Source organism: Anolis carolinensis, chromosome 1 (genome assembly GCF_035594765.1).
Source record: "Anolis carolinensis isolate JA03-04 chromosome 1, rAnoCar3.1.pri, whole genome shotgun sequence".
NCBI classification, from domain to species: Eukaryota; Metazoa; Chordata; class Lepidosauria; order Squamata; family Dactyloidae; genus Anolis; species Anolis carolinensis.
In genome coordinates, this window is record NC_085841.1 from 205,903,986 (window position 1) to 205,916,908 (window position 12,923).

Here is a 12,923-nt window from a genome sequence, read left to right on the forward strand (position 1 = left end):
AAACAGCACTTTAAATTTCACTTTAAAATTAGTAAGAAGTTTTCAGCTAAGCACAAGTTGTTCTGATGGTACTCTGTTTATTGATGTCCATTGAAGACTTGTATTACATCTTTCCATCGCACAAATGGTTTGGCAACCAATGCACCAAGCTTCTGATGAGACCTTTACCCCAACTTCTGAAAACACCACGCCATGCTTACAGAGTACACCTTGTACATGAAATGAGTAGGCCAACCAAGGAAATCTGCTGAACCATTTGGGTTGAGATCTTAGATGCCTCTTCTTATCCACAGGAAATACATATCCTAGCAATGGAGTTTGTGGATTTTGCACTAATTGAGCTTTTACTTGGTCATCAGAAACAGTCCTATTCATATAAAGTCCAATGTCACAGCTTTCTTCTCTTGGCACCTGTTCCATTGTTTCTTTGGCAGGGCTTGGATCAGATAAACCAGTGGTAGACACCTCAATTTCCACCAGCAATTCAGGTCAAATCCCCCCTCCCCTACCCCATGCCTTAGGTTTTGCCTGCGAGTAGATCAACTTGGTCACTTCCACTGTCTACTTTTGCTGCTCTTGCAATGTAAATTGGTAGAAAGGTAGGTAATGACAGTGTGAATAATGAAAATTTGAGATAGTGCTTGCAGTTCTGGAGGGATTCTATAATTTTTGTTTCTCATATACTTGGCATGGGAATTTATTTGGTTAACAAGTTAAAATTCATGAGTAAACCAGTTTTTTTTTTACCTGAACATTTCTGAGGTGGTTTGAGTCCCTAAACCACCCCCTTGGCTACAGGCTTTGTGATATGATAGCTGAGCCTGCTATGCCTTATAGTTTGTTCTTCATGGATATAACTGTATTAGTCTTGAATATCAATATCGTACCCGGGACCGAAGACTGGAGACCTCGGTACACTCCTTCTATACCTGGGACGTCGTCCTCTTCCACCGAGCGCGCAGCTTCGGGAGGGACGCACATGGAGCGGTGAGGGAGGAAGGGGACACCCGCCTAGCCAGCCAGATCAGCCGAATCAACCCTGGCGATCAATGGGGTGACAGATGTCGCAGCCAGATCGCCCTCACATCCAGAATATCAATATGCAAAGGGATCGAATAGTACATTAGAAACTGAGAGAATCAAGTTTGTAGTGTGAGCTTTGGTAGATTGAGAAAGAATCCACCCCATCAAAATGCACCAGACTGCGGTTCTATAATCGATTCATGGTGCATCTACATTGTAGAATTAATGCAGTTTCAGTATCACTTTTAACTGCCACGGCTCAATGCTATGGAACCCTGAGATTTATAGTTTTTCAAGCTATTTAGTCTTCTCTGCCAAAGAGTGCTGGTGTCTCGTCCCAGCATTGATCTGTGACAGTTAAAGTGATATTGCAGCAGTATTGTACAGTGTGGATGCATTTTGAGGCAGGATCCATACCAACAAAATATGCCCGTGTACTGTACTGTATTCTAGACATAGGCTCCATTTACACTGAGCAAACTGTGATGGCTAAACAACAAACTCCAACAAACCATTTGAAAAAAAGGCTTCATTGTGCATTTGCTCTGGTTTGTGCCACCAACATTGAGGCCTCAAAACTGGTTCCAGGGTCTGCCATATAATTATCTGCACAGTGAAACCACTTTCTTCAATACTGGTTCAAAACTGCAAGAAATGATCACTGGAAATGTGCCCTTGGGGTGCATCCACATTGTCGAATTAATGTAGTTTGATACCATTTTAACTGCCATAGTTATCATGGGATTTGTACTTTGGTGAGGCATCAGTACTATTTGGCTGAGACAGCTAAAGTTCTTGTAAAACAACAATTCCCACATTTCATAGCATTGAACCATGGCAGCTAAAGTGAGTCAAATTGCATTAATTCCCCAACCTGTGGAGGAGTGTGCTACTAACTTTGTTCTCTCAGTCTTTTGAGGCGCTACAACAGGCATGGGCAAATTTTGGCTCTCCAGATGTTTTGGACTTCAACTTTCACAATTCCTAACAGTTGGTAGGCTGTTAGGAATTATGGAGAGTTGGTCCAAAACACCTGGAGGGCCAAAGTTTGTCCATACCTGTGCTACAAGATCCCCTTGAATGAGTAAACTGCAGACTTAAAGTTTACTCATTCAGCCAAAATAGACAGAATCCTGAAAGCTATGATTCAGTATCAGTCTGGCAGATTTAATAGTTCTTGAAGCTATGCTTTACCTATGAATTCTCTTGTTTGTTCTAGAAACTGCCTAGATTTTTTTGTTGTTTTGCTGGACATTTTGTTGTTGTTTTGCTATTGGTTTAAATAAATACTTCCTTACTCTGGAGGATTTGCTGCTTGTCATTTTCCTCATTCCACCTCAGACTCCTGCTCGCCCCAATGCTTCATTATGGAGGACTTTGGTCTATCATGAAAACCATTTCTTCTCCCAAGGACTGCTTCAGAGAGCACAGCTGGGCAAATACCAGGCTGTGTTTGCCTTTTGTGCAGCAGGGACACTTTGCAAATGGCTCCTTTGTAAAGCTGTTAGGGTTTATGTCTCCCACCTCCCTGAGGAACTCTCCTTTATTCTGGCTGCACTGACCAGAGAACGAGAGGAAACAGCTGTTGCTACCATATTTTTTTACACCTCTTTCCTCAATTTCTGAGAGTCTTTTCAGAAGCAGTTTCAACACATGGTTAGACTGCTTTTTCGTTTAAGATTTTTCGTGAAAAAGAAGATCAAGGCAAAAGAAGCGGTGGAAAAACAAAGTGATATTTTTTGACATTTTGTAAAAATCAACGAACATGGCAGCGGTGTATGATAAATTACCCAATTTAAAACCACGCTCAGCCTCTGCAGTCCTGTTGTTTTCTTTCACGTTTTGGTGTTGAGCTTCTTGATCAAATTGGGCAGGAGCTGCCAGCACTTGCTCTTGCCAACCTGGAAGGGGGTCTTCCGCAAGGCAGTCTGCATTGCACCTAGTACACCAGTGGTTCTCAACCTGTGGGTCCCCAGATGTTTTGGCCTTCATCTCCCAGAAATCCTAACAGCTAGTAAACTGGCTGGGATTTCTGGGAGTTGTAGGCCTAACACCTGGGGACCAACAGGTTGAGAACCACTGTATTACACTATTGAATCAATGCAGTTGAACACCAATTTAGCTGCCATGGCTCAGGCTATTGAATATTGGGACCTGTAGTTTTACAAGGTCTTTAGTCTTCTCTGCCCAAGAGTGCTGGTGCCTTACCAAATTCTATGGTTCCATGGCAAAGTGGTGTCAAACTGCATTCATTCTACAGTGTAAATGCACTTTCAGTCTCTTGGTGAGACACCTAATAATATGCCCTGCACCCTGGATTAATCTATGATGTGCCATAAATACCATTTACCACCACTTTAGCTACCATCGCTCAGTCCTATGGAATCGCAAGGGCTGTACTTTTTAGCTCTCTCTGCCCAGTAATGGTGGTGGCTTACCAAATAATAGCTCCCATGGTTTCATAGCATTGAGTCATGGCTGTTAAAGTAGTATCAAACTGCATCAATTCTACAGTGTGGATGCACCTCAGGACACTCGGGATTTTGCTGACTGAGGTAGCTGCATCACTTTGCTTACTAGTAATGGAGCTTCTGCCCAGTGCTTCACCATTGCACATCCCAAGTGCTAGCTGCTACTTGCAGACACTACAGTTTGTCAGTCCCCATTTAAGGTGTTTATATCTTGTGGATTTGAGTATTCACAGATTCAATTAAAATATTCTTTCTGGGAATCTCTAGGTCCTCCAGTGCAATTCTGTACTAAGCTTCCTGTGGAAGTTGACTAAACATTCATGCTGATGGACCAAGAAATTCCTAAAAGATGTTCTTTCAGGTTAAAAAAATAAATTAAACTATATATTAAGATTTATATAATACCAACAGATAAGAAAAAACAATTAAAATAGAATTTTTATTCATGGTTTTAAACTTCCATGTGTGTCCTATGCCCCTAACCCCAGCAAATGTGGAGGGAGGTTCTAACTACGAGAATTCTTTTCTCTAAAATGGTATGTAGATATAATTATAAAGTATTGTAATTAAGCCAAAAGGCCATGCTCTGTATTTGCTCACAATTATTAATATTTTTACCTTTTCAGCTAAAAATCAGTGCCCAGGGCAACATGCATTTGTTAATACCCACTTTAGTAATTTGAACACTTGCTTGTCTTCCTCATTTTAAATGATAAAAAATGCAATGGTATTTTATAAACATATTAGTAAACAGTATGTTAAAAGCAGTCTCAGAATATTAAATTGCGGTACAGCAAATGGAAACAGTGTTTTAAAAAAGTGACATCTGATTTATATTGTCTCTTAGTATCCCGAGGTATTAGTTTCTACACTTGCAGAGCTAGATCAAATTGTTTTCAGTTTGATCTAGTTGTCCAAACAGTTAGAATAGAAATATACTGTACATAAAAAAACACAAATACTAGATTTTCACAGATAGACAGATAATGTGCAACATACTACTACTGTGGCATCTAGAGAGGAAATTATTTTGAATGCAATCATTAAACATCAGTTGATTTAGGTACACATTCCATCATGTCAAAAGTCTCCACAGGCTGCAATCTGCTTCACTTCATCCTGTCCTATCCTTGAACAAAATTGGTCTTTTAAGGGTACATCTTTCTGACAGCTATTCAAGAAACCCACACAAGCTCCTGATTGGTTTAGAAACTGTCCACTTAGGATGTGTTCTGAGAGGCTCAAGGCTCCTTCTGATGTCATCACTGGTTGGCCCTTCGTAGTGGCGGGAAATTTGATAAATTATAATTGGAGCATTTGAAGTGGCAGTCTGTTTATTGATCCACCCAGGCAGGCATGTAGCCGAGGGGTGGGGTGGGTGGGGGGTGGTTGAGGGGCTTCAGCCCCCCCCCCCCAAATTCTCAGGGTGGTCCGTGAGAAGGCCTTACTGGTATTTTTTAAACTGTTAAGTTTATTCATATCATGATTTGATCACCATGCTCAATATATCCCATATGCATGGGGGTATTGGGATAATGATACAAAAGGTTTGCTAGGATAGATCCTCTCTCACTCAGACTCAGCACCCTCCCCCACCCCCCATCAAAATCCTGGCTCCCAGGAGAAGGGCGCAATTGAGAAGGAATGGGTTGTTTCTGGTGATAATGGACTGGGATGGGCCCCCAGATCTTCAGCTCTGGTATGGACAGTGCTGTTAGGATTCATAGGGTGCTTCAAGGTGTTGGCCAAGTCAATAGGTCTCTCCATAGGGGTCCTGGGAAAGGGAGCATTCCCAGTCTAGCCAAGATCATATTAAGCAAAACACACAAAGGGGACCTAAGGGTTCTCATGCAAATTCAATGTGTGCCCCCCTCTTCCCAGTTCAGTGTGTAAAAATTATAATTTCTTCTGGATGAAGGCGAGGCGAGGCACCATTTTGGGCGAACTTCCAGGAAATTTCATAGAAAAGTTACTGTAAGGCAATCAGAATAACTACATGGCTAGCTATGTTTCCCAATGGAATCATGCCTCATAATTCATAATTGTGGGGTCTCATTTTTGATAACATATATAACTGAAATGGCAGATTCTTTCAAGAATAAATCCATCTGTTGGATTTGCCCATAGTTTGATCAATCCCTCTTATCTTCTTTGTGATTTATTTTAAAACTGCCAAATGGGCACTCATGCAGTCATCAGTGATTAATTACAGAGAAAAATGAAATAAACTTGTGAAATTACTCTTGAAGTGTGAATATTTGGGGGTGAGTGTATGTGAAAAATCACAAACCACCATCCAATCAACTACATACTGCTATTCGTTCATATGTGCAGATGAACTGGTTCATCAGACTCCAACTTTGGAAATGAAAGTTACTTTGGACTGAATCCAATGAGGGCATTCCCATTACCCTAAAAGTATTGTAATATTGTAAAAGGAGCCCCGGTGGCGAAGTGTGTTAAAGCACTGAGCTGCTGAACCTGCAGGTCCCAGGTTCAAACCCCGGGAGCGGCGTGAGCGGCCGCTGTTAGCTCCAGCTTCTGCCAACCTAGCAGTTCAAAAACATGCCAATGTGAGTAGATCAATAGGTACCGCTCCGGCGGGAAGGTAACGGTGCTCCATGCAGTCATGCCGGCCACATGACTTTGGAGGTGTCTACGGGCAACGCCGGCTCTTCGGCTTAGAAATGGAGATGAGCACCAACCCCCAGAGTCAGACATGACTGGACTTAACGTCAGGGGAAACCTTTACCTTACCTATTGTGTCTTTTGTAAGACAAGACACATAAATATGTTAGGCTATAGAGCAATAATAGTTTACAGTTGCAAAGTGAACATTTGTGGAATTGCCTCTTTATATCTGACCACATACTGAAACTTACAGATCTCCAGATATGGCACAATCCATACTTTCATCAGCTTTGTTACTGGATTCAGAAGCATCTTGTTGCATTTCTCCGTCTTGTCAGTGCTACATAGTTAACCCGCACAACATATGGGGGTTGTGGGAACCCAGCTAGAGATTTATGAAATACTCTTTCCAGCAATATCCCCAGATGCAATCATACTAGGGAGGAAGGTTGTGAAAGCCTAACAGTTTTGGCTTTTTTCAGGGGGAGGGAGAATGGGGAATCAATGCATTTTGATACAGCTTTGGCAAGTCTAAACACCATCTTTCACTCTTAAGGCAGTTTTAGGCAGTAGTGACTAGAACTACAATCATATATGTTTTGCTGTTATTAAGTCCCATTGAAATAAATGGGTCTTCCAAACACACATTGCACTGCAGGTCTGTCAGTGCCTAACATATCTTGCTTATTTTTCTAATCATCTTGTAATGCCATGTTCATCAATAGGTTTGATACAGTAAGAAACCATGCCTAGTTAATGAAAAATGAGATTTCCAAATACAGTAGAGTCTCACTTATCCAACATAAATGGGCCGGCAGAACGTTGGATAAGCGAATTTGTTGGATAATAAGGAGAGATTAAGGAAAAGCCTATTAAACATCAAATTAGGTTATGATTTTACAAATTAACCACCAAAACATCATGTTATACAACAAATTTGACAGAAAAAGTAGTTCAATACGCAGTAATGCTATGTAGTAATTACTGTATTTACGAATTTAGCACCAAAATATCATGATGTATCACATTGACTACAAAAATGCGTTGGATAATCCAGAATGTTGGATAAGCGAGTGTTGGATAAGTGAGACTCTACTGTAGTGTTTTCTAGCTCTGAATTTTAATATGTGCTATTAAATGGTAAAGTGTTTCTTTTGGAATAATATCACGTGGGTGTTAGGCTTCAACCCACATTTTCGCTTTCTTTCATTTGCTGACATTTGTATTCTATGGAATTTATTTATTGTTGCAAATATATACAGTATATGTTTCAGTACCTTCGTGTGTGGTGATACTACATGCCTGCGAAAAAAAGATCAGGTTACTAAAAATCTAATGAGCCCAAATAATATACCAAGGTACTAAATACAACATAAAGGACAGATTGCTTTTCTTTTCTCACAACTATATATTTTTTATTTTTAGATGAAAACATGCAGAAGAAAAAAAACAAGAAGAGAAAATGTTAATTAAATTCAAAGCATTTCAATTGGCACCCATACTCATTTATTAATGTTGATATAAGACAAGAAGGTGTGTTTGTTTTTAGAATTTTGTTTTGTACTGCAGTGCAATCTTTGATTTTTGCAGCCGGAGCATTTCCCAAGACTGGGCCTTAAAATGTATGCATGTTTGGGAGGGTGTAATTAATGGAATGGAAGGAACTGAAACAGTAAAATTCAATTTCTTGGATTCCGGTTTCCGATAATGACATCCAGCAGCGCAATTGCTTTGTTCCATTGAATGATCTCCCTTTGTTTCATGAATAAATTTTCAAGGAGAACATAGATTTACCTTAATTATTAATTTGAAGATTCCATAATTGTCTTGCTATTTTATTTAAAATATTTACTCTTGAAGATGAAAACTAGGGAGCATGCTAATGTGTTCTTTCTGGCTGTCTTCACAGCTGCACTGATGAACTGGATAGGAAAAATAAATCTCATTCCTTCCATGACTGCAATGCAGATCTGATTGTGGGAGTGGTTCTCAGCAAAAGCTATGGGTCAATGTTCAGCCAATAACAGCCAGCTCTCTGGGGCTGAATTTAAATAGGTGATGTTGATTTGAATTGCCTTTCTCTGGCTTCTAAACACAGAACAAATCCCTCACTTTTTCCACTGGCACAAGCATTTTTTAAAATCACACTGGCAGGTATTCATTGAAAAGAATACAGCATTGTAAAGGCTGTTAATTTTTGGATTGAATTTTAGAAAAGAACTCTGTGCCTTGATCCATACTGCTATTAAGATGAAGCTAGATGATTTATACATATTAGTCCAGTGAGAGTAAGCAAACAGTCATGGGGTCATGTTATCCTGGTAGCTTACATTCACTTGGTGCTACACTGCACACTTAAATAGTTGCATGCAGTTTGGCATCACTTTCTTTCTTACATTCTAATAATTAGATATGCTCATATCTGGATTGGGATGATTGTAAGTGGGGAAGGTTTTCACCTCCATCCTGATTATTTTAATTGAATCTCCTCTTATGTGGGGGCTACAACACAACAACCCTTGGGCTCCTATGTATTGTTCACAGCAAAACTGATGAGAAAACTACAGAAATACAAATTGTAGATAATATAGCAACTCCTAACAAAACCCTATGATAGGGTCAACTTACAGTCACCATAAGTTGGAATAACTTGAAGGCATGGAGCAACATCTGTGAAAAAAACAGTGGTCTTTAGATATTGATGATCTACTCCAGTCAGCCTTCACCACTGGCCAAGCTGACTGAGGCTGATGGGAACTGGAGCCTGAGTTCTGGAGGAACATGAATTGCTCATCCAATGTCTATATAGCACATGTTACTCATAAAACAGTAAACGGATTGAGCAAATCCACACACCACAATGGGAGGGAAGTAAATCTGTGGCATCCAACACATTAAACAATGTATGTAACGCAAACAGCAAGAACATGCAAACAAGAGAATCTTGAAATCCTTGCATGCAGGAAATTGACTTTAGCTCACTTTCACATATGATAAAATTCATGTCAATTGTCACAGTGGGTGGGTGGTGAGCTATGAGCCTCCCTCACCAATCCACTAACCCTGCCGATGGCAGCAAATTTACCAAGAACCAATTCCTCTATAGCTGCCTTGTCTCCTGCTGCTTTTGGTGCCAGACTTTGAAACGGAAGGAGAAGGCATTAGACCAGGGCCCTTCTACACATACTCTAAAACACAGAAGAAACCAGGATAGGTTAGTACAAACCTGCCTCCCTTTAAGTATGTTTAAGAGAAGTATTAGGCCAGGCATCTGAGGCAGCCACTATCTTCTCCCTAAAATGCTTTAGAGCCAAGATATATAGGCAGGATGGTGATGAGATGCTTACATTTGGCACAAACTGGCAAATAGCAATTACTATTGTGCTGTACGAAGGTATTCTGAGGTATTTTCCTGTCAATTTTTTTGAAAACACATTTTTAAAGAGGACTGAAGGCTTCAAAGTAGCTGTTACGGAGGTCTTCTCTTGTCAAGTAGCTAGAGACAAATGACAACGGCTCAATTCCTGACAAATCCTGGGGTCCATGGGACTAATTTTTTATGTGTCTTTTTGTATGTGTGTGAGAGATGCTTCTCAGGGCTTCCAGGAATAGCAATTTGTGTATAAAACAGGTTGTTTGAGGGTGTGACTTATTTTGCCCTTCTTTCTATCCTTCTAAACATTTCTGGATCTGGCAGAGCCCCAGTGGCCTGCCTAAATTACTAGCTTAAATTTCTTTTGCTATCAGGGTCAGGACTGATCTGTAAAAGAACATAGGATTAGTTTGCCCAGTTTGTCTTGTAGCACTGAAAGTGCATGACTGCCATAGCACTCATTTGGTACTGTGGATCACCTCTTCTTTGTTAGCATCTTTAACTCTTTCATAACTGGATTCTGGGGTTGTTTTTGAATTGCTTTCAGGATTCTTTTAAAAAATAGAACATTTAATTGTGTTTTAAAAATGTTTTATTTTTGTTTTGTTTTAATTGGTTTTTGTTTGTTTCTTCCCTTGAGAGTGTTTGTGGCCTCGGAGGCAACACAGAAATAAAATGTATTAACCTGCAATGATTATTTTTTCCTCAGTTGCAACAGATGTCAGTCCTTGGAAGGTGTAGGACACAAAGGTAGGCTCACACAGCTGGTGCCATGGAAACTTTATTGAATCCGCCTTGCCAAGATGATCGCAAAGCTTATATTGCCTCTTTTCCCCTAGTTCCCCAGTATATCAAGTTGCTTCTTCCCTCCCCTCTCACGTTTCTTCTTCCCCATTCACACCTCCCTGTCAATTGTCCTTTCCCAGAAAACCAGAGCAGGTCATAAATCAGTCTTCCCAACCAAATGGTCTTCCTCATCCAGTCCCCCCCCCCCCCCTTTGCTCTGGTCAGATGTTAAAAGGTCAGTTTGGAGAATGCTGATCTTTTTGCATCTTGACAACAGATCTCTCTTTAACCCTCCCAAGTTTGAAGGGACATGGACAGCAGAGTTCATGGTTGGAGTGGGGCAGTATTGCGTGATCATAATTCACCAAAGATATAGAGAAGAGGACTGGTAAGTCCCATATGTGTTCTGTAGTGCACAGTCATTTGTTCACTTTCCATCATGTGCTACAGGCCCCAATGCTGAATTTTGTAGTGAAATACATTCTTTGATATCATTGGCTGGCATCTCACCAGTCAGTCAGTAGCTTCCTGCTGTCTTGTCATATGATCTGTCCCCATCACTGTAGATACCAGCCATTTCTTATGATGTATTATCCATTAATGAACCATGTATGGACTGAGCTTTATTTGTGATGATGTCAGACATGGACTTTTTTTGGCACTAAGCAAAATATTTTCTGGAATGTAAAAGAACTCCACACCACTTCCAGCAAACAAGGCCATTTTATTCTGAAAATTATAACAGTATAAATACTGGTGTGCGTATAAAAATACAAGTTCCTTGGTGTGTCATTGATATGTTCATGTTTCCCCCAAAGTAATGCACACTCAAGTGCTTGATATTGTAGGTCACATTGCAATAGGCACGATTAGAAACTGCTGAATGCTACAAATATTTATGGCAATATATAACCTGATGACATTTCCTGCCTTCAGGACACACATGATTTGAGTTCTCCTGCTTTCATAGACTGTATGATTAATCATATTCTTACACTAATAAGAAGGATAGTAATATAAGCAGTTTACACAAACAAAAATCTAAGTGGAGGTCAACTGTATAATACACAACATGGAATAATATCTAAGTGATTAATTTTCAGACATGGGATTTCATAAAACTGAAATAGCCTTCAGGTTGGAAATACCTCACAGAGGTAACACTCACCTTTCAAGATGAACAAGCACACATAACCTTTAGCACTATTTCTCTGGAAGAAGTAGGGAAAGTGTGTGATGTTTGGGGAGGGTTTGTATTCTAAGTTCTTGCAACAGTTTTATGCTTTCTTTAAGGTAAATGGGCTGGATCTAGCATCTACCTTCTGCTAGCACTTTAAACAAAAAGTACCTCCTCCTTCCTACGGTACAACTCAGTGCACTCAGAGCCTCAGCAGAAAGCCAAAGGGATGTCTATAGAGAAGAGTGAGCAGCAAACTTTCCTGCTGTCAGTCCAGCTGCACAAACCTAAATCTGGAACTGACCCAAAATCAATATCCAGAATGGTATAATATGTTGAAATTTCAGGTGTCCTGGAAGAGGTGAACAAATGGCTGTACTGTTCAGTAAGTGTTTAATATGTGTAGAACACGAATAATATCAAATACTTGTAAACATCAGACATGGTCCAAACAAATGTTCTATTTACATCATTAGGACCCAAGCATTGCGTGCTTTCACTGTCATAGACATACCAGCTGAACTCAATTGAAAATGATAAACGCAATGAAGCCTAAATAAAATATTTTGGACAGTGTCCTGAGAACTGGGTTACTCCAGTATAAATTGTTTCCTCGGAATTTGTTTCCACATTGGGGCCCTTTCCACTAGTTCGCTGAAGCCTTGCCTTTCTGCAGCCCGTTTGAAATTGGGTGAAACAGTTAACCCACAAAGTGCTGAATAATAGCCTTTTATTTGGACTTCTATTTGCTATACAAATCTGGTAGTAGAAAGAAAGCTACAAGTTGCAGGACATTCATTGAAAAATGGGATCTTCATTAAATTGGTCTTGCTTATGAGTAACAAATGTGATTACAGTAGAGTCTCACTTATCCAAGCCTCGCTTATCCAAGCTTCTGGATTATCCAAGCCATTTTTGTAGTCAATGTTTTCAATATATCGTGATATTTTGGTGCTAAATTCGTTAATACAGTAATTACAACATAACATTACTGCATATTGAACTACTTTTTCTGTCAAATTTGTTGTATAACATGATGTTTTGGTGCTTAATTTGTAAAATCATAACCTAGTTTGATGTTTAATAGGCTTTTCCTTAATCCCTCCTTATTATCCAAGATATTTGCTTATCCAATCTTCTGCTGGCCCGTTTAGCTTGGATAAGTGAGACTGTACTGTACTTATAAGCAAGACCAATTCAATGAAGGTCCCCATTTCTCCATATGACTGCCCTATAACTTGTAGCTTTCTTTCTACTCCTTCTTTCTAAAGGGCTTGCTGCCCGATCAGTCACTCAACGCTTCATCTTTCTTGAAACAGCCTAATTTGTGCAGGTTTCTTTTTTGTAACTAGATTAATTTGCATTTCTTAATCATCACCCACCTGTTCCAAGAGTGAGATATAACATTTTGATGAATTGCTCTGGCTTCAAAGTAGAAAACAATATTGGATGCCCCTCTTCC